This window comes from Hibiscus syriacus, unplaced genomic scaffold, assembly GCF_006381635.1.
Source record: "Hibiscus syriacus cultivar Baekdansim isolate YM2019G1 unplaced genomic scaffold, ASM638163v2 tig00000329_pilon, whole genome shotgun sequence".
NCBI classification, from domain to species: Eukaryota; Viridiplantae; Streptophyta; class Magnoliopsida; order Malvales; family Malvaceae; genus Hibiscus; species Hibiscus syriacus.
Genome location: NW_024061782.1, coordinates 235,875 through 251,122, shown reverse-complemented (window position 1 = coordinate 251,122; position 15,248 = coordinate 235,875). Strand labels below are relative to the sequence as shown.

At 35.1% G+C, this 15,248-nt stretch overlaps 1 pseudogene; it reads left to right on the top strand.

Annotated features, from left to right (window-relative positions):
* The first annotated feature begins 282 nt into the window (after window positions 1–282).
* Window positions 283–12,473, top strand: LOC120174870 (annotated as a pseudogene).
* The last annotated feature ends 2,775 nt before the right edge of the window (window positions 12,474–15,248 follow it).

Below are 15,248 nucleotides of genomic sequence, written 5' to 3'. Positions count from 1 at the left end.
CCTTCATTTTTTAAACGAAAAAAGACATGTTTGGAACATATGAATAATCGAGTGATAATTTTATAACTTTCAATAGTCAGAGACTTTATAAAGTAATGTTATACAATAAGAGGCTATTTTATAATTTTTAATAATCGAGAAACTTAACAAAATAATACCATATAATCGATCATTTATGTATTTTGGCCTATTATATACATTTCGACTCAAAGGGCCGGAGCAAAAGGTATTTTTAGTTTTAAAATAAGAAAAAACAAAGACCTCGGCCGGCTGGTCAACACACAGTTTCCAAACAATTCCTTGTTTTTGAATTCCACTGCAATGGTAATCAGCTCCATGTCTTCTCCTTGCAAAACAAATTTCGCCCCAAAACTTCAACCCCAAATATGCATCGCCTTAATCAGATTTCGTCTCTTTTCTTTGGTAAAGACGTGAAGAACCAAAACCCCGAACCAGGTAATTACATCACTATTATGTTTTCACTTTCGTTTTCCCCTTTTCACTTGGACATTTGCTTTCTGTTAAGCTATTAGTTCCCCCAGTTTTGGTTTCTTCTGTTTTTGTTAGATTTTCCATCGACAACTCTGTTAGTATTTAGTATTTACATTATTTAATTGGATAAGGTACATAAATAGTCTTCACTATCTATATGCCGTTACTTTGTTGATTCTCCAATTATTAAAAATTATAAAATAATTTTTTGATTATAGATGGATGTTTTATTTGGTCTCCGACTACCGACTAGTGATAACTCGACTATTTATATGTTTTAAATTTATTATTTTTTATTGAAAATTAGAGACTGTCTGAGTTGAATGTTAGTCTTTTGACTAAGATATAATAATATTATATTTTAACGATATCTATTGGTACTGTTATTGCTTTCGAGCACTGACTCGATGACATAATATAAATGAATAGTCAATCCACAAAATAAAATGATTCTGGGATCAAATTGTATTTTCAATGGAAAATGACATATTTGGAACGTCTGAATAGTCATATAGTTAATCAATGTCTATGTACGTTACCCTATATGATTTCGAAATTTTGGATGAAATGTTGTAAGCTTGGTTACTACATGTATGGCTCAGTCTTCTTTTAGCCTTTATTTGTAGCTTAAGCATATTTAGTTCTCCCATCTTGATATGTAAAACACAAATATTTGTTCTTTACAATAGTCCCATTCTGTGTTTAGAACTCTATTTATCAACATATTCCATTGGAACCGTTACCTCATATCCCCACTCTTGTTACATTTTGGCCAATGGAGGTACGGATGTAAACAATCCTAGTTGAGTTCGAGTATTGTTGAGTTTGACTCGATTAAAAAATTTGCGAGTCTAAAATTATCAAGTTTGACTCAAACTTGAAATAAAAAATTGAAGCTCAACTCAAATCGAAAGCTCATGAGCTTAAAAGTTTCAAGCTCCACTTGAAATAAAAATTTGAAGCTCGACTCGAAATCGAACTCAACCTCAAATACATGAAAGTCTTATATTTTATTTTTATATAAAAATACATTTAAATTTATATTATTAATAATTTAATTTAAAAATGTAAAATTTAAATATTTTATTTTTTCGAGTAGCTTGCGAGCTTTTCGAGTCGAGTATTAAGTAACTCGTTTTGGTTCATTAAAAATTTTAGTCAAATTCGAGTTCGAATCGAGTCAATTCGATTCGAGTGTTGATCGGACTATGACCGAGTTGATCTCGCATAACTTGCGATCTATCTCGTCTCATTTGCAGCCCTAAACGGAGGTAATAACACCTTTTTAACATTTGTAAATTCTATAATTTATAAATTATAAATCTTTGAACATTTCAATATATTTGCCTTTGGAATAAAAGGTAGATATCCAAAGTACAGTGAAGCTTCTTCGTATGAGACGTTGCCTTCATCCGGAAGTGTAAAGCATGAACAACGACGGATTTGTGGCCCTCTTGCTGCTCTTACTTTCAACTTAGTGGTTGCTGTTGGCATCATTTTCATGAACAAATGGGTCTGTGTTCTTAATTTTGTGTATGTAAGATAAGTCTTTTCCTGCATTGTATGTTATAGATGTAGAAGCATTCTAACATTTCAATGCTCCACCATGTTTTGTTCATCCAGGTTCTTAAAAATGTTGGGTTCCAGTTCCCGGTACTTCTGACTGTTATTCATTATGGTGTGAGCTGGGCATTAATGGCGACTTTGAAATTCTTTTCTATCCTTCCTGCATCTCCTTCATCACTGTTGACCCCTTCATCTTTGTTTGCTTTCGGCTTGGTTAACTCTGTGTCCACTGGCCTTGCTAATGTCAGCTTGAAGTACAATAGGTGAGATATTAGAGTTATTGCATCATGTCCTTAAAGCATGACTCTCATTTTAAATTGATCTCTAAACTTTTAAATGATCCAATTTCATTCCTAAACTATGACTATCATTCTAAATTATTTCTCAAACTTTTAAACATATCAACTTAGGGATGAAATTTGAATATTTAAAAGTTTGGGGATTAATTTAGAAAGAGGGTCATAGTTTAGGGATGAAGTTAGAATATTTAAAAGTTTAAAGACTAATTTAAAATGAATCATAATTTAGAGAAAAATTAGAATATCCAAAAATTTAAAGACTAATTTAAAATGAGGGTTAAAACTTAGGACATATGATACAATTAACTCGAAATATTAAGTTACGAATTTCAGTTTCTTGGGTGACACTGAGTTTACAGATGAATTCATTTGCTTTCCTCAGTGTGGGATTTTATCAGATGGCTAAGATTGCCATTACTCCATTGATTGTCCTAGCAGAATTTATATGGTACAAGAAGAGAATCGCTTTCTCAAAGGTGATTTTCCGTTTCTAATTCTTGATATGAAACGAGAAGCTAATTCTTGATCTCTATCTTAAAATTTCCTCCGATGAAATCTTTCAGGTGATTGCATTAACAGTTGTATCAGTTGGGGTTGCCATTGCAACCGTCGCTGATTTGCAATTCAGCCTCTTTGGTGCTTGTGTAGCATTGGCATGGATAATACCTAGTGCAGTCAATAAAATACTTTGGTCCAATGTGCAACAACAACAAAATTGGACGGCATTGGCGTATGTTTCATTTCCCTCTTAGCTTATTTGGCCGTTTTAAATTGAGAGGGATGTCAAGAATAAATGTAGCTTGCGAGAAAGGGGAAGAGGGGGAAAATAGAAAAAAAGGGGTAAAGTACACAATTGGTCCCTCGACAATGGGACGATACTTTTTTGAATCATCTAACTATTATAAGTTACAAAACGGTCTCTCGATTATAGGACACTGTTTTGTTGAGTCACTGGCTATTAAAAGTTACAAAATGATCACTCGACTATTCATATATTTCAAACTCATAATTTTTCGATAAAAATTTGGCAGTCGTCTGAGTTGAACGTTAATATGTTGACTGTGATATGATAAAATTTGATCTCAAAAATATTTGAGTTGTATTTTGTAGATCGACTGTTCGCTTATATTATGTCGTCGAGCCAGTGTTTGAAATATTATGTCATAGAGCTAGTGTTTGAGGCAATAACAATATTCGTATACGTTATTAAAATATGATTTTATCATATCTCAGTCAACATGTTATAGTCAAACTCAAAAAATCATCCATTTTTTAACAGAAAATGATGATTTTAGAACATATAAATAATCAGATGATCATTTTATAAATTTTAATAGTCGGTTGAACTTATAAAATTCTAGGAGACAAAACATATTATCAATTGAAATTACAAAGAAAATATTTAAAATATATATTAATTTAAAATTTTCATGTTAAAATCAGAATAGATGGATAAGAAAGAGAGGGCGACCTGGATTAAGGCCTCGGGTGTCCCATTACAATGCTGGAATCATATTATTCTCTAAAGGATAAGGAATTATGGGAAATTTTGAATCTTTAGGTGAGAATGAAGATCATTCCATCGATTGTGAGAATGTATCGATTCTGATACCTACAATCCAAGATAAGAGGATTGATGAAACATTGGAGATAGAAATTGGAAGTTATATTCACTTGATTCGTGTATTGGAAATTGGCATCTCAGATGATGTCGAAATATCAAATCAATGGGGAATCAAACAAAACATGAAGGGAGGTTTGAATGATCAAAAGGAGGGTATCCAAATGAGCTCATCGGAAGAGGATAACTCTGGCTCGTCATCGGCTAAAGTTGAGAGAACTGAAGAGGTGAGGGATGCTACATTAACCACGTGTTGCTTTGGGAATGAATTTAATAGAAATGATGACCTTCATTCACCCGAGAAAACACGCCATCGAATGAAACAGAATTGAGTGGTGGCTGAATTATTATGGCGGCTCAGGATACTTTTCGAGCTGATGGAAATCGAGAATCCATAAAGAGGTCAAAGGATGAAGACAAGATTGGGTTGGCCGAGCTAGATTCAAGTTGGGTCGACGAAGTGATTGCTTCTGAAGAAGGGCTTTCAACTGAAAAACTTGGTAGCAAAAATCGATCCAAGTCTGGTGGGGAGTCAGGCTGTCCTTTTGAAGCTGAAGCAAAAAGAGTCGAAGGTTCAATAAGGAAGGTTAAAGCTTTTCTTGAGAAGACCTTTGAAAACAATCGAGAAGCTGGCAAGAATGTCGAGATTAGTGCCTTGAAAATTGGAGACGCTGGTTTCAATATGGGTAGAGGCACAGTTTCTTCTGCAACTAATGTTGTTATGAATCACGTGCGGAATCTAAAAGGAGTGGCTGGTGCGACTTCAAAGGTGGTTGTTGGTTCAGTTGGGCCAAAAGATAAAAACAAACTTGTGGGTCCAATTGATAACGAAAAAGAAATAATAGACCATTACAAATCGAGAGCTCTTAAGGATATAAAGGGCATGGGCTTCGTGGGTTTGGCAGGTGAGGAATCTAACGACAAGCAAGTCATTGGGAAGAATTTGTGGGTTTCAGAATGTGATGAGTTGAAGAATCAAAGACTTGAAGAAAATCTTCCTAAATATTCTATATTGGCGGGAACGAGCAAAGTTGATTTTGTCACGGATGATTTGGATAATATCTTTCAAGAATTAGAGCAGTGGAGAAAAAACAAAAAATCGAAAAGGTATGGGTTTCTATTGAAACTACAAGATCAAGTTCTATTGAAACTAGAAGAAAAAGGGATTGAGCGATTAAGAAGCTCAAATTGAAGATAAAAGATTTGGAGTTCTCAGATTTATCAGGAAGGTCGTTATCTGATTCAGATTTAAAAGGAAGATGGTTGGCTGCGTATAAAGATGTCAGGTTTCCACTTGAAATGGCGAGAAAGGGTTGAAGAAATAGAGAAAAGAAGTAGGTTACAGAAAGTTCCCAGTATTTTCATTCATAATCTTCATTTTTTTCCATTACATTCTATATATTGCTCAGTTTGCTCAATTATTTAGTTACAGCTGTAAGATTCTTTCTAACAAAATAACTGTTCCTGTCTAACTCAGCTATGGCCCGATTTCATCATTGTTTCTAACTTCCTTCAGCCCAGATGTCCTCCTTAGCCCAGTTATCCTCCTTAGTCCAATTGCCCACGCTAGCACCAGATAAAGAGTCAGGTAATTTCGAATTCCCCAATTCATTTCTCAATTCCCCCATTCTCTCATCACAATCACTAATTCTTCACCCCTAATCCATAATTCCCCTTCCAAGACCATGACAATACCTCCTCTTGCAGTCGATGCTTGTCCCCAAGGATCGAAGTCAGGAAATTGTGACTTCAACACTGTAAAGTCTTCCCAGGTAGCACTTTCTGGTCCCAAATTCGCCCATTGGATCAACAATTGAGTTACTGCTTTCTTGTCTTTCTTCATCATTCGTTTTTCCAATACCAGAGATGGATAAACACGAAGCTGTCCATCCGCATTGACCTCTGGTGGATCTCGAGAGGTAAATACCTTGTTCTCAATCTTCTTATTTAGCAAACTAATATGAAAAACAGGGTGTATCTTTGAACTGTCAGGCAATTGCAGTTTATAAGCCACTGACCCAATTCTTTCGATGACTTTGTAGGGTCCATAGTACCTTGCAGACAACTTCAAATTTTTTCTGAGGGCCACCGAGGTTTGTCTGTAAGGTTGTAATTTGAGGTAAACTTCATCACCAACTTGAAGCTCTCTATCACTTCTCTTTTTATCAGCATAATGTTTCATGCGTTGCTGTGCCCTATCTAGCTAGTCTTGTAGAACGTATTCATACTATCTCTCTCTTGTAGTAATTGTTGTACATTGGCCACTTTAGAGTCTGTTAGCCATGTCATAGTAGGGGGAATATATCCATACAAAGCTGTAAATGGAGTTGTTCCCAGGGCAGTATGGAAACTTGTATTATACCACCATTCAGCTTGTGATAACCACTTACTCCAATTAGTAGGCTTCATAAAGCACATCCCACGCAAATACTGTTCTAAGCACTGATTTAATCTCTCTGTTTGACCATCAGTTTCTGGATGGTAAGTTGTAGTAAATAGGGCAGTAGTTCCTAGGAGCTTCATTAATTCTGTCCAAAAGAGGCTGGTAAAAATTTTGTCTCTATCAGATAGAGCTATCTTTGGTTGCCCATGTAGTTTATAAACCTGGTCCAAATAAATTTTAGCTACATCTGTTGCAGTAAAGGGATGCACCAAGGGTAGGAAACGTGCATACTTTGTAAACTTGTCAATGATAACCATGATACAATTATACCTGTTAGAAGTAGGGAGACCTTCAATAAAATCCATTGTAACAAATTCCCAAGCTTGTTGGGGAATTGGAAGAGGTTGTAATAATCCTGGTTTCAACACATGTTCATCCTTTATTCTTTGGCATATATCACACTGTTGCACATAGTTTTTAACCATGTTTTTCATCCCTTTCCAATAAAAATAAGATTTCACCCTATGATAGGTAGCTTGTATACCTGAATGACCACCTTGAGGTTAGTCATGTAGAGTTTGTAGAATCTGTTGTCTTAAAGAACCAGTGTTCCCAATATAAACCTTACCCTTGTATCTTAGGATACTTTTGGAATAAGACCAGTCAACTGCCTTTTGGCTGGAAATAGCTAACTTAGTCACCATTTCTGCAACCAGGGAATCACTTTGATAACTCTGTTCAACCTCTTGAACCCAGGTAGGAATGACAACAGTAGCAGTTATTTGCTGTAACTCTACTTCCTCCTCATCTCTTCTAGATAATGCATCTGTTGCCAAATTGTGTCTTCCCCTTCTGTACTGAATAACATAATCCAGTCCCAATAATTTTGTAAGCCCCTTTTTTGTATTGAAATAGTTAATTTCTGTTCTAGCAAATGCTTAAGAGCTTCATGGTCTGTTTTAATAATAAATGACCCTCCTTCTAGGTAATGTCTCCATTTAGAAATAGCCATGAGTATGGCTAGGTACTCATTTTCGTAGATAGATAGATCCAGTTGTTTAGGCCTCAGAGCTATGCTTAAATAAGCCACTGGTCTGCCTTCTTGAGACAACTGCTCCTATCCCTCTAGAGCTTGCATCTGTCTCCAAACAGAAACTTTTATGGAAATCAGGTAATGCTAGGACAGGAGCATGACACATTGCACTGTTTAAAAGTTCAAAAGCAGCTTTACTTTCCTCTGTCCATTGAAACTGGTCCTTCTTTAACATAGTAGTCAAAGGCTTAGCAATCTCTCCATAACCTTTAATAAATCTCTTGTAATACCCTGTCAACCCAAGGAAACCCCTTAAGGATTTAAGAGTTTTTGGCAGCTTCCATTGTTGCATTGCCTGTATCTTTGCTGGATCAGTAGCCACTCCCTGCTTAGAAATAATGTAGCCCAAATATTTCACCTCCTGTTGACCAAAGAAACACTTTGTTCTTTTAGCAAACAACTGATTCTGCTTGAGGACTTCCAAAACAGTTCTAAGATGCATCACATGGTTCTTTAGATCAGAATTGTATATGAGTATATCATCAAAGAAAACCAATACAAATTTTCTTAAATAAGGACCAAATAACTTGTTCATTAATGCCTGAAAAGTGGCTGAGGCATTTGTTAATCCAAAAGGCATAACCTTAAACTCAAAGTGTCCATGATGAGTCTTAAATGCTGTTTTATGAATGTCTTCAGAAGTGATTCTAATATGCTAATACCCTGATCTTAAATCCAGTTTAGAAAAATAGGCTGCTCCAGTCAACTCATCCAACAAATATTCCACTACAAGAATTGGAAATTTGTTTTTTATAGTCAAGGCATTCAATTGCCTATAATCAATACACATTCTCCAACTCCCATCCTTCTTCTTTACCAACAAGAAAGGAGAAGCAAATGGGCTTTTACTTGTCTGAATTATGGAAGAGGACATCATTTCCTTAATTTGTTTCTCCACTTCTGACTTCTGATGGTAGGGCATCCTGTAGGGCCTAATGTTCACTACTTCTGTACCTTCTTTGAGTGTAATAGAATGATCATGTTCTCTTGGAGGTGGCATCCCTTTTGGTTCCTCAAAAACAGCTGAATACTCCTCCAATAAACTATGTAATTCAACAGGTACCATATTAGTACTAACTTCTCCACTTAACATAAAAATTTCCCCTGATATATCATTGTTTTTTCCCATCAATTTCAGCAACTTACTGTTTGATATCACTTTGACAGTAGGTGAATTGTGTTTTCCACTTAAAGTAATCTCTTCCCCATCTTTTTTAGAACTCAAGGTCATATTATTGAAATCCATAAGTAATGGACTATACCTTTCATCCAATCCACTCCTAGAACCATATCACTTCTAGAGTTAGAACTCTGAAGTCATGTTCAAATTGAGATCCCTGCATTCCCCATTTTAACTTTTTACTCATGGCTGAACTGTACAACTTTTCACCATTAGCAACTGTAATGGTCAGAGGATGAGTTTGCTCCAATTCCACTCTTTTTTTGGACCATTGACCAGTTATAAAGCTGTGTGTGCTTCCACTATCTATGAGAATGTTAGAGGTTTACCAGATATGTGCCCTAGAATCCTCAATGTATGGTGGCCTGTCTGCCCTGTTATAGCATTTATAGAAATTTCCAGCTCTTCTACAAGATCTGTTGCCATAGCCTCATTATTTCCTGTTTCCAGAATTTCAAACTCTCCTATATCCTCTGACTCTCCATTAAATTAACTGCTTGACCTTACATTGGTGTCCTTGACTAAATTTTCTCCACATTTGTAACATAGTCCATGTGTCCTTCTATATTCTACCAATGATTGTTTACTCTGATTCAAATTCTGGGCAGTACCTTTTTGTGATTGGTTCCAATTAGTAGTAGGGACCTTGTAGTGAGGTTTGTCCTGTAGATACTGCTCTAGGCTGAAACCTCAGTTTCTGCTTTCCACTTCCCAGGTCAATTCAACTAATTTAGCCAATCTAAAAGCAGTGGCTAAAGTTGTGGGATTATGAATTTTAACCCTGTGCTAATTTCTTTCAATCCACTCAGGAAACTAGAAACAAAATACCCTCCTCCAAGAATGGGCTGTACTAAACATATAAGATCTCATCCCTCAAACTTCTCATGATACTCTTCTACAGAGTTCTTTTGATCATTGTTAAACTTCTCCACAATGCATTACAATTCTGATCACAAAATCTCTGATGACATATATCTGCTGTAAACTCATGCCAGTTCACCTTTGCTTCTGGGTTATATAACCATCAAACCAAGTCTCAGCCTTTCCAGTTAAGTACATTGTATATATTTACTTTCTGAATTCAGGTACCTAAAGATGGAAAAATATTTCTGACATTTTCTTACCCAACCTCTTGGGTTTGTTCCATCAAACATCTGAATTTCTATTTTAGGCCTGAAAACATAATTGACTGACCCTCTCCACCAATAGATGACTCCCTAAGTCCACTGTATTTCTTCTTTTTCAACTTTTGCACATCCATAATATTATTAAGTAGCTTTCACAATTTTGAGGAATAACAGCAGGTCTAGATGATAATATTCCAGGTTCATCTTTCTTGAAAGTGTATTTCTCATGCTCATAAGAACTATTATTAAGCATGGTTGCTTACCTCCCTGTTTAGTTTGATCTACAGCTGCTTGCCAATCGACCTTTATCAGACAAAGGTGATCCTTTTCCTCAGCTGCCTGGCTCACCATGCAAAATTCTCTGCAAATATCTCTATTCTCAATCACTCCAGTTTCCAATGTTGTATCCTTGCTTCCAGCTCACTTTTCTGACCAGCCCACCAAGATGGTAAGGTCTCTTCATTCCCAGCTTCCACTGATTGTTCTGGTGTCTCTGTGGTTCCAGTCTTCTGCATTTTCTTTGTCTTACCCAGCGTGAAAAATTCTTAGGATCACTAACCAGAATCTGATTACCAAATGTCAGGTTTCCACCTGAAATGGCGAGAAAGGGTTGAAGAAATAGAGAAAAGAAGTAGGTTACAGAAAGAAGTTCCCAGTATTTTCATTCATAATCTTCAATTTTTTTTCCATTACATTCTATATATTGCTCAGTTTGCTCAATTATTTAGTTACAGCTGTAAGATTCTTTCTAACAAAATAATCGTTCCTGTCCAGCTCAGCTATGGCCCGATTTCATCATTGTTTCTAACTTCCTTCAGCTCAGATGTCCTCCTTAGCCCAGTATCCTCCTTAGTCCAATTGCCCACGCTAGCACCAGATAAAGAGCCAGGTAATTTCGAATTCCCCATTTCTCAATCCCCCATTCTCTCATCACCAATCCCTAATTCTTCACCCCTAATCCCTAATTCCCCTTCTAGGACCATGACAAAAGAAGCCGAGGAAACTTTGGCTTGGGAAAAAAATCTAGGAATCCAATAATCGCGAAGAGCTTGACGTGGTGAAGAAATTAGCATTGTTAAAAATAAACTAAAGCGGTTTGAATGGTGTTAGGGTCCGGCAGTTAGTAGTTCTGTGATGATAATCCTCTCTAGGTTGTTAGTCGTTTAAGGTGGGAGGAAAGTATATTGTTTGATGCTGTTATTGTAGGAGTTAGAGTAGAGATGTGTTGCTACATGAGTGTGATGTTGAGGCATTAAACGAGTCTGGCTTTTGTCGCTTTTGGGTGGATATCGTTTCTTAATTTAGGAATCAAGTTCTGTTGGAAGCGCAGGGAACTTAGCATTAAATTGGTATGTTTCCTTCTTTTTGTGTATTCGGACTGTGTATCGTTTCTGAGCAAGTAATGCTTTGGAATGAACTTTTGTTGTTGAAGAGATTTATTAGGCTCTAAAGATGTTTCAATTGACAAGAGGTTGTTTTGTCAGCAAAGTCGATTCTGGTGGTGTAGTGATAAAAGTGTGTAAGGATTCTTAGTTGGGGTTTAGTGTTGAGGGTAAGTTTGTATATTGAGGTTTTGTGGTCTGTGGTTTTTTGGTTATGTGGTAATTGTAGCATTTTTAATTGTCGATTGCTGCTTTGGAGTAAGCAAAGCTGAGGTGGGTTGATTTATTGGGGAATAGCGGATCATGTAGCCATTGCTGAAGCTGGTTTTGGGTCGATTGCTGCTATGGAGTAAGCCAAAGCTGAAGCGGGTGGATTATTGGGGGATTAGTGGATCATGTAGCCATTGTTGAAGCTGGTTTTGGGGGTTTGAGGATGTTTTTCTTTGAAGTCTAAGCAGCGTGTAGTTGAAAGTTGAAGAATTATTGGGGAATAGTGTCAACATTATTTTTGTTGTTCGAATGCAACAATGTAGTTGGAAGATGAAAATTTTTGGAGTTGCTACACACTTCATTCAAATGCTTTGTCCGCTAAGTGAGCCTGTTTTCAAGGTGAATTGCTTAACTCTTTTCAATTCAAGGATAAGTAAGTTGAACAGATTCCAAGTGGCGTTGATGGTTTGTAACCCGTCCTTGGCGTTGGTGAGATACTTTCGATGAGTTTGATAAACTGTCTCAATATTCCTAGGTGAAGGTTATGTATGTCCCATGAGAAGGAATAGGTTAGCGGATCAGTTGGCGAAAGAAGGGAAGTTGAGTCAGTAGTGTTGTTCTCGTGCTCGCGTGATTGCCATGAGGAGGATTAATAGTTTTTGTTATTGTTTGCTGTTGAGCTTTGTTGTTGGGTGATTATGTTTCGAGTTGTGTTGTAGTTATCTTGCCTTGATAGGGTGTACTTTTCCTCACTTAGGATTAGGAGGTTTTAATGAGGGCCCTATCTCGGTCTTTTAATTTAAATAAAATCATATTTTTACCGAGTAAAAAAAATTAAAATTTTCATAGAGTAACCGTCCCCGCACGCCCTTCCTACGGTCCATCGTTCTCTTCCATTATATTAATTATGTTACTGAATTTTTTCACAATTTCTCACCGGAAGTTGTGAATTTGCTTTACAGGTTAATGTGGAAGACAACCAATCACTTTGCTTTTCTGGTTTTATGATTCCTTTCTTGGATCCTCCTGGTGTGCTTGCATTCCATTGGAGCTTCAGCAATACATCAGTATTCTCATGTCTGCTTTTCTCGGCTTCTTACTTCAGTGGTCAAGTGCTTGACACTTGGGTAGTTACAACTAAGCTACGTTTTAAATTTAGGGTAAAATACACAAATGTCGATTATAAGGCGTTATTTTATCAAGTCATCCGATATTAAAAGTTACGAAATGATCCATTGACTATATGATATTGTTTTGTTTAGTCTCTCAAGTATTAAAAATTATAAAATAGTCACTCAACTATTCATATGTTCTAAACTTGTCATTTTCTATTAAAATTTGCAGTAGTCTGAGTTGGGCATTAACATATTGACTGACATAATAAAATCTGATCTCAAAGTCTCAAATAACTATCATATCTCAGCTAACAGGTTAACGTCAAACTTAGACTGTCATCAAATTTTAACGAAAAAGACGAGCTTAAAATATAGAATAGTCGGGATGATCATTTATTACATTAATAGTTGAAGGACTCGACAAAGCAATGTCTTATGGTAGGAAGATTATTTTATAACTTTTAATAATCAGGAGGCTCAACAAAGCAGTGCCCTAGGGATGATTGTTTGCTACCCGTAATTTATTAACTGTTTGATCCATGCTACAGCTTGCTCTCATAGATGTTTAGGACTTGCTTTGATTTCATCTCTTTTGTTTAATGGGGTTGCCTTTAACACAGAAAAAGTTGAAAGCAAAAACTAGTGTTCATGGCTGGCTAGGTCAACAAATCTGTGTTAAAATGTGTCAAAGTCAAAAATAACTTTGGGAAAATGATTTTTGCATTTTCTGAAGTTCATTTGACAGAAAATTGATTGTTAAGGAAAATAACTTTTTCCTTTGTACTAAACTGAAAATTAAGTTTTTCTTGAAAAGATTAAAGGTAAATTATACATTTAGTACCTAAACTATTACTTTTGTTCTATTTTAGTATTTAAATTTGTTTTTTTCTAAAATCATACGTAATTTAATTAATGTTTCAATTTGGTACATCGTCATTAAAAGAATTAACAAAATTATTGATATGATAATTTTTTTATTTTTTAATAATGATGTGACATTATCTTATTGGTGACATGTCAATATTACTATTAAATTTTAAACAGTGGGTACCAAAATAAAATATGAGTTAAATATTAAGCATGATTTTAAAAAATATTAAGTACTAAAAACTAAAAAGAATAAAAGAATTTAAGTATTAAACGAATAATTTACCTAAAGATTAAAGAGGTGATGAGGAGACTACTCTCGGAACCGTAAACTTTGTTCGACTTGAACAGTTGAACTGGATTTAACATAGTATTTTAGATTGAGACTTGACTTAGCCAAATATCAGTATACTAATACAAATTTTTAAAAAAAAAGTAAATATTAATATCAAATATTTAATATTGTAATTTTCAGTATTTCTATTTTGAATACTATTGAACAAATATTTATATTTGAAAAAATTGGAAATAATATTTTAATTATGAACAATATTATTTTTTTAATAATTAAATAGTATTATTTTAATAATTCAATATTTAAACATTTATGTCAAAATTTCTATTTGAAAAAACATAATCAAAATGAAATTCTAACAACAGAAAACATTTATCAAATATAAAAAGAATACTTTCTAGAAGAGCTCCACTCTTATAGAAAGTAGTGTTTAGAATTTAATTTATACAAATAGAGCGGTCTAAATAAAAGAAACTAAGAGCCAGAGAAAGGAATTGCTATATTCCCATTTTTCATGCGTTTCTTGAAGACGTCAGGTGTTCCAGATATCTTCCCCATTCACTGTCCATTTCAACCCACTCGAGAAAATAATTTCTCATGTACTCAGACCAGCCAATTATTCTTTTTACCATCTTATTGGGGGCAATTTTGCCACAAATATGTTAAAAAGGATGGAGAATTATTTTCCATAGGAGTGAGTAGTTATACTCTATATATTAGGCAATTTTCTTTCTTTAACTTCATCTGTTGTGTGCTCTTATTTTTGAAGGGCTACATCTGCCATCTCCTCTGTTGTTCTTGGACAATTCAAAACTTGTGTGATCCTCCTTGGAAAACTATTATGTTTTGGTTCAAATCCTGGCACAACCAGTATTTTGGTGCGTTGGCCATCGGTGGAATGTCCTGGTACGCATACCTTGGTATACGTGCTATAAAGCAACAGTCAGGTAGAGTGTTGCCCTAGAAGCATCCTTGTACCAACTGCTATCCAAATATGGTTGTCTGTTCATTAGAGGATCAATCCTTTTAGTTCTATTTTGACGAATTCTATTTTATGAAACATGACGTGCTTTTAATGCCATTAGTATTTAAATGAAGACGGTATTTACTCAAAAAACCGAACGTAGGAACTGGAGAGAACCATGATGCATGTTACAAAAACCGTTGAACATTGAAAAATTCATGCTTAGCCTTTCCTCTGTATTTCATATGGTCAGCTCAAATCATATGCTAGTATGGTACCTCCGGGTTAATAAATATTTTTTTATTTAATGGTGATTTTGGAATTGTCAAAATTTTACTCCCACAATGTATTCATACTGATGTAAACATGTGCATATATGACATTTCGAATAAAGAAGGTAAGCCACAAGTTTAGTACCTAAATTATTTCTTTTGTTCCGTTTTGATACTTGAACTTTATTTTTCTTCAAAATTATACCTAACGTTTAGTTTATGTTTTATTTTGGTACCTCACCGTAAAAACTTAACGGTGATGTTGACGTATCACCATAACTAATGTCACGTCATCATTGAAAAATGCTACATCATAGTTTTGTTAATTTTAATGGTGGGATACAAATTGAAACCTAAACTAATATTAAGTATGGTTTGAAAA